Raw genomic sequence first — 19,153 nt, 5'->3', positions numbered from 1 at the left:
GAGGAATTATCCTCTTGCATTGCCAGGCTGATGGCAGCTCCAAACCTGATAGAAACCAAGACGACCCCACTGAAGTAGAGGGAGTTGTGCCAAGTTGCAGCAGTAGAAGCTTTTAGATTTTAAGCCACCTGATGCTGAAAACAGAACCAAGGATTTTCACCAAAGAGAATTTCATACTAAACATTTCACTCCCAGAGAAAGGTTGGGAGAGGCCTAGGGTTAAGATCTGGTCAAGGAAAAGTCCTTAGACTTTGTTTTTCATAGATATTGCTTCATCTGCTTCTCAAGCCTTATGGTGTATGTACACACAACCTAGGGACCAAGGTGGACTGCGAGCAGAAGTTTGGTGTCAGCTCGGAAGGAAGACCAAGAGTGAGCAGCTGGGATTCCCTCAAGCCAGAGAAAAGAGGGAGGACAGCATCTCACAGTCTTCCCAGTGCTCCCCGACGCACTGCGTTCGAGTGTGTATAAAATTATTGCATAACCCTCCAAATGTAAACCTCAGATTTAGGCAGTGAAAAATCTACATGAAGACAGTAATTTTTACCTAGCCTGATCCATTCCCTTTATCTAGGAATGTAGGTACTGCTGTTTTGAGAAGGAATGACTTTCTTGAGTCTTTTAATGAACAGCGTATTTCTACCTAAATACTGCCCTTGATGCTCTTAAGGGTAGTCCACACCTTTTCCAACATAAATTTAAGGTAGCTTTGCTGGTAGCTTCCCTGGGGTTAAAGTCCTGAAGTTGAGCGAGCCATGTATAATGGATCCACCTTCTCAGAAGTCTCATGAATTAAAAATCAAGGTACGCTGGAGGAAAGTGCTCTGGCAGCAGCTCACCATCTGAAGGACCTTTTGGAGTCAAGTCCACCCTTGTTTTAGGGGGCTGCTGGGGCATTACCTTTGAAAATCAATTCTTAGGCATGACAATTGCTTTCAGCTGAAAGAGCTATGGAGTGTGGTAGGCACCGAATTGCTGCAATGCTGCTGTGGCTTTTGTTGAGTCTGTTGATAGCTGGTGGCTATAATTAGCAGAGCCCTTTATGCAACTGTCATGTCCCTGAGAGAAATCAATGCTGCAGCATTGTTTTACCTTCCTTCCCTTACCTAGACTTCTGTAAATTAAAATGCAAATGCAGCCACGAGCAGCAGACTTTGAACCATATTTTATAGAGCTTCACGAATGTATTACAATGCTTCAGCTGTAGTACAAGATGGTGGGGAATAAAGATGTATGCTCATATAATTGCCTGGGGAGACTTCAGGATTGGAAATCTTTAAGATGTTAGACAGATGTTTATCAGGTATGGTACAGGATCATTTATCCAGTTGGTTGGTCTTGAAGCTCTCTGGAGGTCCCTGTTTTCCTTATTGTGCAATGATTCTGTCCGTGTGGGATGATCATGTTACTTACGAATAGTTTGGTAAACTGGAGGACCAATAAAGCTTAACTGGGCTCCTGTGTGGATTCCCTTACCTCTAATAAAGTGGATGGTGCTTACAATTCTTTCAGAAAAAGCACGTACAGAAAATTCTCTCTCCATGTAGTTTTCTGTTGTCATAAATCTTATAGGACCAGAATACCTTTGAAACCTCCTTAGATTTGATTGAAATTGGCTGTTTAGTACAATAGTTATTAGACAAGGGCTGACACACCCACATGCAAGCAAGCGCAGAGAGTGGTCATGCAAGCCTTATTACACCATGAGATCAGGTTGAAATGCAAAGCTGATGCAGCAACCTTATCTGGCAATTTAACAAATGACCACTCTGGGGGGCAAACAGGAAGATGTACATAAGGTTTTAATTATACTAATTATAGAGTGGATTTTTTAGTGCATTGAAGCCATGATTTTGTGATAATCAGGCAATGCAAAGCCATCAGAAGCTCTTCTTGACATTTTCTTATTTATTTTGTGTCTCTGGATTAGAGTAAAGGAACCTGAGTGTACCAGTGTATCTGATTCCTTTATAGTAGGCATCACTTGTAAAACAACTAAGGGATTGTAATATGCACTAAAGGCTTATCAAGTGGGATTAAAATAAGGCATGGATTAGTAGCGTGAATTTTATGTGGAATTGTGTTTTCATATGCTTCAATGCTACCTACAGCTGAAGGCAGGATGAGCACTGCAGGTGAAAAACTTGCGCATGAGTTCAGTGCTGATGATTTCTACTTACAGACAGCAGAAGTCTTGGGGTCGTATTTGACCTTCTGTGTAACAATGCAAGAGCATGCCCACTCTAGCATCTCCTGTCAGAAAATCACAGGAGAACATACCAAGAAATGTTAGTTACCTGTGGCAATCTCTCTCTCAATAATGAAAAGTAAATGCAGGAAGCTGAGTAGGAAAGTTCTCGGAATCTCAGAGGTTGTTGCAGACAATCACTAAGAAGTGGGTCTGATCCCTGAAAACATGGAATAGGGATCACATCAGGGAATGCATCCTCATTAGGGCAGACATTAATGCATTTTGCATCCCGTGGAAGAAGAAACTATGCCTCTTTTCCCACATCTTCTGCTGATGCAAGAGGGAAAGCCAGTAAAGTCCCAGGAATCACACTGAGATCGGGTCAGAGGAGCTAATGGGACGCTGTGTGGATCTAGCTAAAGAAATACAAGGTATTAAACCAAAACTAACTGACAGATTCCAGTTTGTCTTTCTGTTGTGGTCCTTGCTTTTCCTGGTTGGTGCACTGATGGTTTTCTCAGTGTGCATATATACAGTTTCATGCAAATTGGCTTCCAGGGTTTCTGAACAAGAAAGGTGTGGATGACCAGTCAGTGTTCATGGCAGAAATAGGTGGAACTATTTTGCTCAGCTATCTTTCATTTGCCTGCAGTAGGTCTTCCCTTCTGACTAAATGCCACAATGCTGCCTGTAAAATAAAAAATGGGATGTACATGGGAGTTCAAGACTGCAAACAGGCTAAGGAAAAAAAATCTGCCACTGGTGGCTGCTGGAGAATTTTCCGGAGACGCTAAAACTGTTAAAACTGCCACTCAAACTTCTCCTGCCTTCCTTTGCATGCATGCATTAAGAGGAATCAACCAGGGGAAGCCACTGCGATTTGATGTTCTTAGGCTGATTCCAGCTGATTTAATGGGTAGGGTGGAGGCCAGTGGGAGCAGGCCCTGGAAGCAGAACTTAAGATTATTTGCCCATTCAGTGGCTCGGGACCTTCTGTTGTCCCACCTTACCCACTGAGGGCTTTTGCTGGTTTCTGAGATGGGATGTAATGATTCTATATGCATGTTTCCAGATTGAACTGGGTGCCTGAGATCTCTACCCTTGCTCCAGTTCAAAACAGTGAGAGAAATGTGCTGCCTGCCTGCTACCCACCCCTTTGCCCTTTTCTGGGATGTTTCTGAGGAGCTGGAAGGGTGGACACAGAGACCTCTGTCCCAGCTGGGCGACTTAGGATGGCATGACAGCCAAGCAAATACTTTCTTCTGGGTTTTTTTTTTGGTATGTTTGTTTTTAATTAGCAGTCTATCGCAAAAACTGTATGCAAAATAGGTTTTCCCTTGTTTTCTTAAATTCCCTGGTGCCACCCATTGATAGCACATGGTGTACTAACGCTGGATCCAAGCCCACAGTAGCCAGGGTAGGTAGCATTTTAATATTTCATACATAGTCTGCCTGTCAGAGCTGTTTTCTCTCTTTTCACACCAGTACACCAGGGCTTTCCTTATGTGGCGACTGGAAAGCTCCCTCCAGACTACCTTGTGAACAGTCACTCTGCACTGCTTTCAGAGCCCAGGCAGGGAATGCAAATGATCAAGTACACGTAAATCTTCAGCAGTGAGGGAAGAAGGCAAGGCTGATACGCCATGGAAGGATGAACCACTGGTCTGTGGATATCTTACTGTCTTGTCCTCCACTGGCTATTTTAGCAGATTGGTCCTATTTTAGGAGCTTTTTGAGGTATACCAACTATGCAGTTCTCTGCTGGTTCCTGTTAACAAACCAGATTTTTGCCAGGGATCATTTCTGTCTAAAGGATTAAGGCACAAGGAGAAAATCAAGAGAGAATCACTTTTGATTTCCTAGTCTGTAGATACATGAAATATGTTTTCTTAGCTCTGGAGTCAGGAAAACCATATCCGTGCTGATGTGTGTTATGTTTGCTTCATCCAGCTGGTGAAGAAAAGAGGCTTCGCTCCCTTTGAAGTTCACCCTTCTGAGCTTAGTGCTGGTACAAGCAACTGAAGTGGCAGCTTTGCCCTTTGAAGATGCCTCATTTCTGTCTCAGAGTTTCCTTCATTTTTTCCCTTGGAAGCTGATGGAGTTAAGGGAATACAGAGCCAGTGTGAACTCAATATCAGTAAGGCTCTTACGCCCTGGTAATAAGAACACTGTAATAACCTGAGTGGAGCAGTAGCATCAGCAGCGGCAGGTTTCATTACATCCATTGCTGATGGAAAAAGGCTTTATTTCCCCTGGTCTCTCCACAGAGTGTTGCAGTGTGAAACAAAGCAGGACTTTCACATCACCTACATTGAGGCATGAGTTCAGATGCCCAGAGGAATGGGTTGGTTCCCCTCAGAGACTCCAGGATCTTCATTTATACTATTGTCTTCTGGAGTTGACTTCCCCACCATGACTACAGAGGGATGAGTTTTGTAACTTAGCGCTGCCATTAGGTACATAAAGTCAGATATTGCAAACACCCTGTAGCACCCCATCAAATCCATTCAGACTCCGTAATTCCTCTAGCTCCTTTGAGATATGTATTACTGGAGCCATTACACCATATATTTTACCTTTTCCAATTACTCTTTCTGTATTCTTAATCAGCAATTAATTTTGCAGCATCATTCTGACTTCCTGATTATTCAAACTTCTTTTCTTTATTTAATACACTGTAGACAAATGTAAAAAAAAGAAGTTAGCCTCTCCTAGCCATTTGAGTCATGATTAATTTCATCCATTTCTCATTTTTAATTGCACTGTTATCTCTCTACTCCATTCCCACTCCAATATATTAAGAAAAAAAAAATAACCCAAACCAACCTTCTGGTTTCTCCTCGCCCCTTTGGCTAATGATAACTCATTCTGGGGTTTTAATTGCATTTTTAATTAAGGCTGCTACAACCCTATTGGCTCCAAGCCTTCCATCATGCTCAGTATTTTTCAGCATGCAATGCGGTGCAAGCTAGTCGGCAGGGACAGCCTCTCACAGAGGCTATAGGGACAGAGCGGAGCACGTAACGCTGTCTGCTTTAAGAACCTGGGCAGGGAATAAAGAGATGTTAGTTAATTTCTTAACATTTGGATTTAATTTAGTCACCTCATTGCTCTTTCAGTTCTCTGCCTGTAAAATATCCTCTCTCTCTTATCAGCTAGTGGCGCGATTTACCAAAATCCTTGTGCCTGGGTTTAATCACCCTGCCGTTAACCATCTGCCCTCACAGAAGCACAAAGCAGCCTTCCCCTGCCCCCAGCCCTAGCACTTCTGGCATTTGCAGGAAGCCAGGAGGGCTTCCTTCTCTCATGAGCGTGCCACAAACCCACATCAGCCGCCTGCCCGTACCTGAAACCCGTATCTACCGCACAGAGCCTGGGAACAGATGGAGCGATGTGGCTGCTTGTCCGTACCTAAACCTCCCTCTTCCTCTACACATGTTTGCACATCCTTCATGTGAGCCAGGATGGGAGTACATGTTCTCTCCCGCAAACAGAGAGAAAACCTGTCCTGTCCCAGCTGAGCGTTGCAGTTGTACCACCTTAAGCGGAGCAGGCATACATCATTAACGCCTAGCTAGTCTAAAGGACACCTATTACAGGCGGGTTCAGTGATTCACTGTTACTGCACTGCGTATGACTCATCTCTCTGACCCTGTGTTAACATAAAGTCCAGGAGTTGTGTTTAAACAGTTGTAAGTGAGCACCCCTGACACTGCGGTCATTAGAAATGTCATTATTTCATTTCTAAGAGCACAGAAATTTTGGCTTTCGTATCCTGGCCAAATTCTAACTTGGGCATTTACTTTTTGCATCTCAGAATGGTTTCTGTAATTTTTACTGGCAACTACAGTTTCACTTCCTACCCTAAACCCTATTGAGTTGCTCATATACTGTATATAGTGCGACATAGAGTGGAGCTTTTAGGTATTTGTATATTCAGAAAATATTTTGAGAAGAAAAGCCAGTGTGTAATGTTCAAATAAAAGAATATTTCTTATTAGTAATTTACATATTCTTCCAACTGTTCTGAGAGGTACTGGCGCTTATAAAACGCTCTGCATTTCTCTGATGAAACATGAGCTGTAGGAACAGTCACTGCTTTTAATCACAAATGAACCTGAAGTGTCATAATTACTCTGGCTCCAGATTCAACAGATTTCACAATGCATTAGAAAACCATAACCAGCTATATGACTGCAGGGCAATAAGTTCAGTAAAAGCAAGATGGACCTCTTGTAGAACAAGCTAATATACTTAATTTATTTCAGCTTCCTCAGGAAAATGTATTTGGGAAGAAATTCATTACCTAAGTTTCTCACAGGCAGCCAGGAGCTTCTGACAACCACCGAGCCAGGAGCTGACTCAAGCACAGCATTCAGGGCACTGGTATCACATGAGCCTTTCCCATAGCGAAGCCCCTGGCCAGATTCTGAGGAATGAATGGTCACAAACTGGATCCCACAGGTTTCCCCTGCCCGATGGGGACAATCCCAATGACGAGAAATGGAGCAGCTGCACTGAATAATTCTAGGAATAATTTGTAAATAACTTTCAAAAAATTGTTAGCATTTCAAAGTTCTTTTCCAGAGAAAACCTACCCGCTCTGATATGGCACCCGACAAAGTGTATTCCTGTGAATCTAGCTCTCAGAAGATGTTTAGCCAACAGAAGTGTCAGGAACTAGACAAGTCCCAAATACCAACTTTTCAGTGGCTGATGTTATCTCCTGGAGCCGTTAATATTCACAGGCTTTCCCATGAATAAAGGGACATTTTTCTCCAAGCAAGAAATTATATATCAATAACTGTAACATCAGTTCTTTCTCTTTCCCTTAAACGCATACAAGTTCAGACAGAAAGAGTTTCAAAGCCCAAACAGACTTTCTTCAAGGCAGCAGAATATCAGGGTACAAAATGTAAGTGAGGCTTATCCATTCATCATAGCTAGTTTTTCTTAGATTGCGTAGACAGCAGGCATTTTATCGTACTTTATACAATCATGCTTTGTAAGAACTTACTCAAGCTACCACCTAGCTCCCTAAGTTCCTCACTGAGAATCACCACAGAAGTACAACCTTTAAAATTTCCTTCCCAACCAAAAAAAAAATAAATAGTTGGTGCTCTGGGAAAGGATGAGGAATACATAATTATAGGCAAACTGCCCTCTTACCAGAAACCAAGCATTTCTGTACCATGAATAAGGCTCAGAGACTATAAAGCAACAGATGTTCATGGTGTTTTGGCTCATCAGACTTGGTGCTGCAGAGCAGAAACATATGAGGTGAGCTGGTTTCACTTAACATCTCCTACCAGTGCACTTGCAGGTCTTACCAGCTCAGGCACAAAGCCCTCTAAAAATCATTATATTGCTTCTACACCCAAGCTTCACACCTATATACATACTGTTCAGCAGGAACCACAAATCAATCCCTGCACTGTTGTCCAAGATGGCAAATCCAGATGACATACAAAGAGCTTTAGTCTTGGTTGTAAAGAATATTTCTGCCTTCTGAGCTTCTGGGACAGATAAATGGCGGCAGTATTTGTAAGTAAAATTTTTGCCTCTATAGCTTTGGGAGGTAATTGAGACAGTTTAGTGGCATTTCTTAGAACTTCACCAAGCCACTTTTGGAAGCTTTTAATGTGTAATTGTTTGTAGATCCCTGTTGGTGATTCATTAATGTCATTAATTTCTTTATCAATCCTTCAGTTCCACAATATTCACACGTACTGATACACGCATACTAAATTTTCTCAGCTGCCTCCTTTCTACTTTTTCTTGATAGCAAACTTTGCCTTCTAAGTGTTTTTTTTTTCTTTTCGTTACTTTTTTCTTTGAAAGATAACTTTAAAAGAACAGTTTGATACAACAATATTTATTAGAAAATGATGACCCTTGCAGGCTTTTGAAGCACCCTGTGGAGTTTAAAGGAGAATTGCATTTTCTGTAGGATGTTAGAGGAAGTCTCAAGAGTATCGCTAAATAATATTCATAACAGTTCAGAGGTTTCAATAGTAATTTTCAGTTGAGCCTTTTGAGTGTGTCTATAATTTTCTCATAACTTTAATAAGACCTCTGGGGACAATCTTAGCTCAGTCTATTTGTCGAAAGATTTGTTTGTGCTCCTTGAAAGTTTATGGTCTGAAGGCTAGATTGTTATATGTCCAAGACCCTTCCCTTTACATTATTTGGACAATATTAATGGTCCTTAGCATGAGCATATAGGCCAAAAAAGGAAATTAGGTATGTCTGTGTTTGAGAAGACACAAATGATGTGTCTGAGAGCACACAGATGAGACTTTCAAAGTCAAGGGATGGAAGCGCTTCCTTGGTTTCAGTGGGTGTTGAGCTAGGCTGTTTCCAGAAGAAGTTTCTTTTCAATTTTTACACCTTTGAGTAATCTCTGTAAACTTCTCTTAGCTGCTTCCTGTCCTTTGGATTTTCTGTGTTCATCTAATTTGAAATAACTGGACAGACACACTATTATAGTTCAATCTGTCCTTCAGTATTGATTTTTTAGGCTGACATATGATTTGCTCCCATGGCTGCTTGCAGCAACGGATCTTTGAAGCCAGGAGTTCTTGACAGAAGAAATGGTGTTGTTTCATCCAGCCGCATCACCTGGGAGCCAGGAGGGCCAGGCAGGCTGGGTCACCTGCCCTGCTCGCGCTGGAAATGATGGCTCTACTTACATGACAATTTAGTGGAAGTCCACTGTATATGTCCTAACTAGACTTGAAATATCTGAACTCGCCATTGTATGGTACAAAATGTGCTAAAATGGGAGATGCTGCCTTATCTACCTAATGTCAAAAATGACAATGTTCTTTTTTCCTTTTTATGCCAGAGTTTGAAGTTAACACTTTAATTAGGTTAAAGTTTCAAGTACAGTCAGAATTCATTTGGGCTGAGGTGTGATTTTTACAGTTCATTCCTGGCTAACACGGGGAATCATTTCTTCTGAAAATCAGAGGTCCTGAAGGGAAAATATTTCCAGTGCGTTATATTTCTGTTGGTTTAAACACAAATCCATCAGTAGCTGAGCACCTGAGAACGAGCAGTACAGGGTGTGGGGGGGTATAAGCTGTGCTCTTCTCAGGGGTGGAGGCACCCACATCTAAAATGCAGGTGAGATAAGCCATCTGCATTGGTCTTGTTTACTCTGATCAATGCTGGCTAATGATCTGACCTTGTGCATCTCTAGTCCGCATCCCCTCCACTCCCTGCCACTGCTCAGAGACCGATTTGAGGCCATATCTGAGCTGGTCAGATGTTAGAAGTGGACTGGAAGATGAGGGGGAAAGGATGACGGAGGCTTCCCAGTGCTGTGGCTGCTACTGTAGGAGTGCACATCACCAGGACACATGGCAGAGGGCCGGGGTGGCCAGGGGACGCCACAGCCATCTCCTGTCCCTCCCCTCTCCCTGGCTGTCCACCCTGTTCACACATTACATGTTGTACGTGTACTCAGAAGGCATTAAAGCACAGCAATGTCTTTATAACTAGACGAAGTAGCAATCTGATGTCAACAGTTTCTTTAGGAATCACTTCTCACTCTTCAGTTTCTTTTTTCAAAGCAACAAGCCTCTATTTGGAAACAGCCATCACAAGTGGATGAGTAAAAAACCAAACATTTTAAGTGAGGGCATTATTCTGGTATAGCAGATAATGAAAAAAACCAACAACAGCCGGTCAGTTAGCACCTTTTCTGCAAAAGCACAGCCATATAAATATCGTTCATTCCAATAACCTTTTTTCTTTATTTGTACAGCACAACCACAAAATACAAGAAAATATTACAATTGCTGAAATTCCACCACTGTTTAAATGGAGTAAATTGCATTTCATACATACAAGCGTCATTTGTAAAATATAAAATACAGACATTTATAATAAAATTCTGTACTATCCTTAGCTACAGATGAATCATTTTCCTCCCAAGCTTACAGGACACAAAAATACATAGAGAAAAGCAAATGATAACAAATTATGCTACTGGAATGAGAGGAAACTAGTCAACAACTGCCATCAACTGTTAGATTATCTTTTATAGCTAATACAAAGACATACTCTCCTTAAAGCATGCCACAGGGTGTAATTTTCATAAGAGGAAGGCTATACTCTAAAACTATATATTTCATAAGGACTATAGTCTGCAGAAATGCTAAAATGCACTGAAAGGAGTGACATTTAAATCTAATTATGGAAAGATTTTCAAACTCAGCAGACAATGTAATTTCCTCTGTAGTTTAGTGAAGCTATATTTAAGATAATTTTCTTGATTATTCTACTTTCACAACCGAAACCATTTCAATATAAAATGATGAGGTGAAAATTCAGTTTTCTGCTTCAACATCAAGCAGAAGAAATATGTCTTAGGGAGTTCATTTGGGGGGCTGGTGGGGAGATCTTTTCCTGCTGCAAAGCATTGTGCCATTTGTCAACAACTTAAGATATTAAGGAAGTACCTTGGGAGTAAAGTCACAAAGGTATATTGCACAATTGTACTTAAAATGCCATGATATATATTTTTCATAAATGTTTAATTCTTTAGGATAGTTAAATCCAGATTTTCTTTCAGTCTGAACTTCTCAGAAGACAGGCAGGATTTATACGATCCTGTGGTAATAGTACATTTTGTTCTCCGGAAATAATGCCTGTCTATCTATCACACAATATGAATGGGAATTTCTAAGCAGACAGAAGCCTGTGGCTAAAAATTTCGGAGTGCCTACCTTCAAGTTTCTGAATTGGTGTTTAGGAAACTAACCACAAGCCACTTGGCTTCCCTAAGGTGCCATGCTGTTACAGGTCCTTTCGCATAGTACTTCTTCGGGTCTGCTGTCCCCTTTGCCTGGGCAAAGAGTCATACGTGGGCCACAAATTGCCATACGGAGGAGGCAGCATGCCAGCAGCTGGGGCATCTGCGGCATAAGTCTCCCATTTCCACCACAGCCTGGACGCCATGGTAAATCGCTCAGGCCAGCTCTCCCAGAAGCGTTATGCTGGAAGGTAAGAGCTGCACAGCAGAAGGATTTTTCATCCATTGATACTTCCACTGACAACAACTGCTGTTTCTTAGTGGGGGATAGTGGTGGGAGACGCTGCGTCATCAGCAGGGGAGGGTGTCACATAGAAAGGGCCAGTAGTGACTGGCAATAGAGCTGCTGGGACACGGATAAGTTTTGGACATGCCTGCGTGCATACAACCATCCAGAAAAGCCTGCAAGAAGTACTAACAAATAAAGAGTGTGACCCAGAAAAGAAGCAAGGTAAGACCCCATCAGGGGACAAAACTTGCTGGCAGAGGCCAGCTTGGAAATTGGACATCCCTCCCACATGCCGTTGAAAAATACACTTTGCCTGTGCTTTGTACATAGACTTCTTTGCTGGCAGCAAACACCTGCTTCATTGTTTTCTCCTCCAAGCAGTGACTTGGTGATTAGAGGTTTAGGAGGCAGGAAAGTTCTTCATGAGATTGTAAAAAAGTACTGCTATGAACTATACATGTCAACTTCCTAATGATTTTAGTAGGTTTTGCTGGCGCCCTTGACTATGTTATTAAATGCCTGTCTGCATCTCATGGTGACTGGGCTTCAAAAAGTGATCTTCTGTTTCTATGACTCCATTTTCCAGATATAAAATGAGGAAAACAGAATTTCCTCACTCAAAGGCTGTTGGGAGATTAAAAGCACTGAAACTTTCTCTCTTTTCAGTGCTCAAAATCATTAAGCTGCTCAATAATTATGGCGCAATAATAGAATAACTTAGACAAATTTGGTGGCTGAATACATTTGATAATAGCATGAGGATAGAATTATGCGATAACAGGCTGAGGAGAAAGTTCTTTGCAACCCTGGACCTAATTGCTACGGTTTTGTGTGGCAGGAATAACCGTTTTTCATCATCAACACAATCCCTTCCAACCTCTCCCATTCTGTGATTCTTGTCATTATTATTAGCTGAAAAGCAGTACTTCTCTTCTAGGTGCCTTAAACAGTTTAAGGCAACTTCGCAAGGTCCTTTCACCGGTTTTGGCTAGGGCAGACTTGTCTTCACTGGTATTCTGACAGAAGAACATTCAGCCTCTAGCTGCTGGATGTACGTTCTTCTTGTCTTCTCCTGCTTGTTTCCTTTGTGTGACTGGACTGAGAATCCTTTGGGGACTGAGGGGTCTATTCAGCACTAACCTAAAGGCTTCGTATCAGTGAAGCTTAACGTTTAATATATATCACCGTGCATCATTCCTAGATATATCTTGCTGAAACTTTCTTTTATTACAGTCTGATTCTTCTCTGTTTTGGCTCCTTGGAAGGTTCTGTGCCTTATGGTTTATCGTTGTAATCAAACCTTCAAATTAACTAAAGAACAGTATACAATTCAGTAATGGATTTTGGATGTACTGAATTTGATCAGCAGCTTCACTTTTACTCACAAACACTGGTTTGCACTGTTGCAGGTAAATTGTACTCTACAGATAAAGCTTTTTCAAAAAGAAACATTTCATGTGGTGTGGTAGCCACACGGCATATGAAAACCTTTGTATTTTATAGTCAACCTAGACACGGTAAGATCTTAACTGTAGTGAAGTAGAAGACATCAGTACAATGTGAAAGCGATTTATTTGTCCCTATTGACTAGTAATATTACAAGTTATTCTAATACCCAATAATATTAGGGGTTTCTTCTTCCTCTTTCCTTCTCTGTGCACTGCCTGGAGAAATACTTACCTTTACTTAGTAAACACAAATAAGAGTAATTGTCATTGTGGCAATATATCTGATTACTATTAATTATAACTTTAATATTAATTATTAGTATTTTGATTGTTTTATGTTGATGAGGGATCTGATACTGACTTGAAAACAGAGGTCCACCTAAAGCATAAAGCCTATTGGAAAGATTGTTCCTAACACTAAGTTGTATGTGTACGGTCCCAAAATTAATTTAATATCAATTCAGTTTCATTGGAAAAGCTATGCTAATGGTCAATTCTGCAGCCTGGTTTAAGATTTTATTGTTAGTTCTTTACACTGAGGTAATGCTTAGGACTTCATTAATGAAAGGACAGCTTGAGAAATATACATAGTGTTAATTTTATTTCATTTTCCTATTTATGAAAAAATAGTCTGAAATTAACTTCAGGGGTTGTGTAGGAGAAGAGGACTTTAGCTAGGAGTAAGAACAGTCACAGGTATTGTTAGTTTAAACAAAGAAGTGGGGGAAGTAGGGAAAATCATAATGCAGCATAAAATCAGAATCCATAGTTGCAATGTTCAAAAGAGTTGCAAATGTTAGTTCCTAACCCCATCTTCTCAAAGCATTTTGTAGATCCGACTTAAAATCAGGTGTGAGAGATCAGAATAGAAACGGTGGCACTGTGAGAGATGTTTTTTCCCTGGAAACTGGAGTTTTCAGTCTTTTATTCTCTATTCCTGGCAAGGTTAAAGACTTGTTGGAAGGATAGCAGGCTGGATTCTGGGGAAGAGATTTCAAGAGGAAGGAAGGAACAATCTTCTTCTAGCATATGTTGTAATTGTTTCCCATATACGTCTCATGAGCCAGACAGAATAGGATCAGGTCACTGATACTTGTTTTGCCACAACAGCAAGAAAAAGGGGTTGCTGTTGTTGTTTAATCACTTCATGCATTTCTGAAAGTACAGGGGAGAAAACCTGTCAGGTTTTAAATGGTTTTTTTCTGGATAGACCTACAGTTTAAGCCATTTCTTTAACCAACTGTAGGCCAGACAGTTTTTATATTTCTTTCTCAGCACACATTCCCTCATGAACATCTGGTAAATGTTACGAGGGTGTACAGTACACTCTGACAGAATCATAGAATGTGTTGAGTTGGAAGGGACCTTTAAAGGTCATCTAGTCCAACCCCCCTGCAGTAAGCAGGGACATCTTCAACCAGATCAGGTTGCTCAGAGCCTCATCCAGCCTGGCCTTGAATGTCTCCAGGGATGGGGCCTCCACCACCTCTCTGGGCAACCTGTTCCGGTGCTTTACCACCCTCATTGTAAAGAAATGGATAAACCAATGATACTATTGTGTTCTATTTAGAATTAATCAACCCAATAGCATCAAATCCCCTCACATTAAAGTTTGCTTACTTCACAGAACCTTTTCTCTCATGTCCTCTGATGTTCTTTCTATACAAGTGTATCTTTTCAGGGGAAAGTGTAGAATTTGGCCTTACTGAAATTGTAATTTTCTTAAACCTTGAAATATCTCACATGACTCAAGATTTGCAAAGGTAACTTGGCCTGAGTGACAAACTTGTCCTTTTGTACTTCTGATAGGTTTGTTAGGTTGATTGAGAGTCAGTGGGTGAAAATAGGACTCAAATTCAGTTTTGATTGATGAGTCAGATGACACAGTTGAGAAAAAGTAGGACACTGCAGCTTGTGTTCCTTCTAAGTGGATAAAAATAAAGGACTAAATTTTCAAAAGATTCAGGTCACTGAAGTAGGCTTTGGTATTCATTATAGCAGGTGCATGTGGCAATAGTACCCATGGGCTGTTCCAGACGTTTCAGCATGGCAATGAATTGCACTTATTAAAATTTAACTCTGCTGAGGCAGAAAGGTTCCGTGGAAAACGAACCTGTCCAAATAGCATAACTAGGTGGGAGTATCAGAGATTGGATGGTTTTGCTTGTACTTCCTCATCTGTGAATAGTAACTCCTGCTTACTTCATTGTAGTAAGGTGGGCCTTCAGCGATGAAGAACAAAGGCCATGGCTGAGGGTTTCTGGTATGGTGTGTTGTTTTGTGCTGCACTCCCCATGCAGAGATATTAGACCTCAGAGCTACCAGGACTGACCACTGGAAGAGGTGGATTTGTTCTGCAGGAATGAAAAGGAAGGGTGCCTGCTTCAACGCTCCCTGCTACCATGTGCTGGCTGTAAAACGTATGCCTAGGGAAGGAGTTTGCCTGGGTTCTCCATCCCGCTAGGACAGTTGTAGGAAAATATTGGAGCTTGTGCCAGCCTACAGATAAACATTAAGCTCCTTCAGGTTGTAGGATCCGTTCAGCACAGGAAATATCCAAGGTCAGACACAGGGATGTTTTCAGGATAGCTGAGGATCTGGGTTAGAGCATTTTTTGTGTATTAGAGACCAGCAATGATCTGTGAGATGGTTCTCTCTTCAGAATTTAAATTCTCTAGGAGTCTAGAGCCCTGAAAAACCAAGTTGCCACACATCCTAGCTATCAGCTATGGCTGCAGCAGGAAAGAGAGATCCTTTCCCAGAGTTTCAACCCTACTCCTTCCAGGATCCCTTACTTCTTGGGCTGCATCTGGGCAGCATCTGAAAGTCATCCAAAGAACCTGCCTTGTGGCCCCTGCATGATCCACACACAGGCAGACACATCTAGGACCGGACTTCCCTACTTTAGCAAAGTAACTTGGTCTGGAGACAATGTGTAGTTACCACAAGGTCTTATATGGGCCAAGATGTTTGCAGGCATCCAGTAGTTCACTGTTACAAACAACAACAGCTTCAAAAATGTCTCCAGCCACCTGAGCCCAACTGCCCAATGCAGAGTCCAAGAGCAACCAGGCTTCAGCATGCCGACTCAAGCGCATGAAGAAGTCCAAGTGCACACACTGTTCAGTCTGAACTCATTACCCAGGTCAGGGAGGCCTCGGAGAGCAGTGGTGCGCTGTGTACACACCCTGGGGCTGAAGCTGAAAGCTATTTTGGCAAGTTAATGTGACCTTTCCATGAATGGGCAAGAGGGTGTGTTAGCTGCCAGTGAATATGTCACCACTGGTGGGTCCGGGTTTACCTCCCTACACCCCGCTGTAACACAAGTCCAACTCAGCCTGTCACATAAAATTGGTTATATGAGTACACAAACTGTAAGGCAATGCAGACTGAATTAAAACAGGCAAAAGGACCTACCAATATTCCCAATGACTAAGAGACTGGGCCTGGGTCTCAATTAACCAAAACCAGAAATCATGGAAATGCGGCCTAACTACTGAAAAAATTAACTACGAGCAGGCCATTTGGTGAGGAACCCTTTCTGGGGCTGTGTGTTTTGAAAGTGACCCAGAGAAAGCTGGTGAGCTTTGATGGCACCATCATTTTCTGGGTGCCCAAGAACTACCACATCGCTGAGACAAAACCGAGACTGATGCTGGAGGTGAAGAGGAGGCAGGCTTGGGCACCCACAGCTGTTCGAGTCTACCTCAGCTACTACATTCTTTTATTGCCTTCCATAACCATCTTTAACACCAGAAGGGGGGAAGGAGTAGTAAAAATTCTGCAGAGTAGAAAAAAGAGAAAGTAAGTATTTTGTGAACCCTTATTTTCAGTACTAAGTATCTTAACTGGTTCTCCTCTTTTCGGCATCTTGAACAAGAGGTTAAAAAGACTGATTCTGCTGGCTGACTGCCACAGGACTTAGGAGGGCAAGGTCACTTTATTTAAAACACTGAATTTTATTTAATGTAATGCTCTAATAAGGTCACATTGACATCCTGAGTTCTCTGAGCTATTACATTCCTTCAGCGTTAACACAAACCTACAAATCATGGGTAATTACCTTTCTACCAAGATATGGCACAACTTAGAATATAACAGTGAAAAGTCTGAGGAAGCACACACTATATATAATTACATGCAAACATATATGTATATATATGAATGTGTGTAGTTACGTACATATATGATGCCCTCATCCCTGTTGGACCTATACCTCTTAGAGTGACCAAGTTCCTTTTTGGGTAACGCCATTGGGTAAACCTGACAGCAAGTATACATGAAATTACTTTTTCCATGGCACAAAATGCTTATCTAATTAAAACCGTCATCTATCAGTTATCCCATTTGGACAACGAGATCATTGGGTAAATATGAATACTTATTGCAATGCTAAAGAAAATTACATTTACGCTGAACAAGGCATGAGTCACTCCAGAAAGGAATTGTGCCTGACCATGCATATAAACTTTCTTGATTCTAAACACTACTACTCAGTGACGTAAACCTTCCCCTAAATATAGCCCCGAAACCAGGCACATTCATTCTTTTGGTATCACAGATCAGTGGTCTTAACCTTTGTGGGCAGTGTCGCACCATTAAGTTAACGGCATAAAATGATTTTTTTTTTTTTTTTTGAGGAAGCCACTAAATCTCAAGCCTTCTCCCCTCCCTCTCAAGGAGAATGCAGCCAGCCAGGATATTGGAAATGGCACGGGCACAGACTTCGCTGACTCTTTTTCTTCCGCGACAATATTTCTACTGTCACCAGCTTGCTTGGTGATAAATTTTAAAGACCTAAATATGTCTGTACTCTCCTATCGCATCTCCATCCTCCTGCCACATTAAGATGGGAATGAATCCCCTCTTCAAAGATTACTTTTTCCTATTAAGTCAGGCTGTGTTGTTTCAATTTTTATAGGATTCACATTATTTGACCCAAATCTAGATGACTCCCTTTAGCCAAAACAGAACACCTTACCCATCCGAAACAGAACACATGGCAACCCATCTGACTGCTTCTTAACTTGACTATGTTTGTGTTGGTGCCTCTGAGGATGTGATTCTTACAACTCCACATCCTGCCCACCCACGGGGGCACGACATTCAGTCAGAGCCACTCGATGACCTTATATTAACTTTTGCAAAAGCCCACAAATTGAGTGTTCAGAAACAATTGTTCAGATATATTTTATTCTACAGAGGAAATGTGTTATGTTCCAGCCTTCATTTAACAGATATAGCAAATTATGAAGGATTCCACTTGTTCTCAGTTTCATTAAAAAAAATATTCATGGGAAGTTAAACGTGGCAGAATCCTTAATGCAAGTGAATTCAGAGAATCTTACATTTATGGCTATGTTTCCTCATGTACACATAATTTAGGACAGATCAGTCAGGCTTTAGACTTACTATAACTGCTGAATTTATACTCATGCCAAATACGAAGAAAAATCCTGAAGGACAAATCAGTTCCCTATTGCTGTGCAATATTCAGCTGTCAGGGTGACACAGCGTTGATATTACTTCATGTTCTCCGAACGTAACTGTTTACTGGCTCCCACGCTGTCCTGGTTCATCCCACTCTTGCCCAGCACCACCACCTCCTCTGTTCACTGTACTGTGAGCTCAGGCTATAGATATGCCAGAGCAGAACAGGTTTGGCAGGACGAGTATTACCTAGTAACTGATTTTATTTCCCCTGCTTCTCAGGACTTAAGGTTCTTCAGCATAATTATTTATACTTTTTTTGAGAGGAACGACATTTTCTTCTAAGACTGATGTCAAAATGTTTGTGAATTTGCCATGAGACTACTCTTTCAAAAAAAAAAAAAATCCTTTCAGTCAACTTCAAACTTTCCGTGTATTTGAGCCACTTTCAGTTATTTCTTTTTGGTCATGAAAATATTTTATAGTCTTGATATTAGTAACAGTGCCCAATGTGGGTGTTTTGCCAGACTCATTCTCCCCTGAGGGTCTAGAGCTCAGTGATTAGGGCAGCAGAGCCCCAGCAACAAGCCTCCTCTTTGCCATATGCTGTTCAGGAGAGGCCAGTCTCTGGGCGCTGGAGCACTGTTGTGAGCTATTCTTGCGTTTCACTGAAGCTACTATTTTTGTCTAATGTCATTTACATCTTCTGGTAAAAAGACTAGAGTACTGTGGTCCCCCTCTCTGGTCACTGTCTGCCACCAGGCTGTCATCTCCCTCCAGCCTGCCACCATCTCCTTCTCTTCCAGTGTTTGGAGCGCTTCAGTGTTTCACTGGAAATAATGTGTTGGTAACAAAAGATTTTTCTAGTTAACCAAAAAGCTCAGATAAGAATAGGCTGCCATTAACACAAACCCTCTTTATTTCAATTTCACCTCTCCTAACAGAAAGTGTGATTCTCACGGCTCTGAGAGGGCCTTACATTTTTTATGTACGGGAGAGGATTTTCTCAGCCTCTGGACAACACTAGAGAAGCT

Source organism: Larus michahellis, chromosome 3, assembly GCF_964199755.1.
Source record: "Larus michahellis chromosome 3, bLarMic1.1, whole genome shotgun sequence".
Classification (NCBI taxonomy): Eukaryota; Metazoa; Chordata; class Aves; order Charadriiformes; family Laridae; genus Larus; species Larus michahellis.
This window is presented reverse-complemented; position numbering follows the sequence as displayed.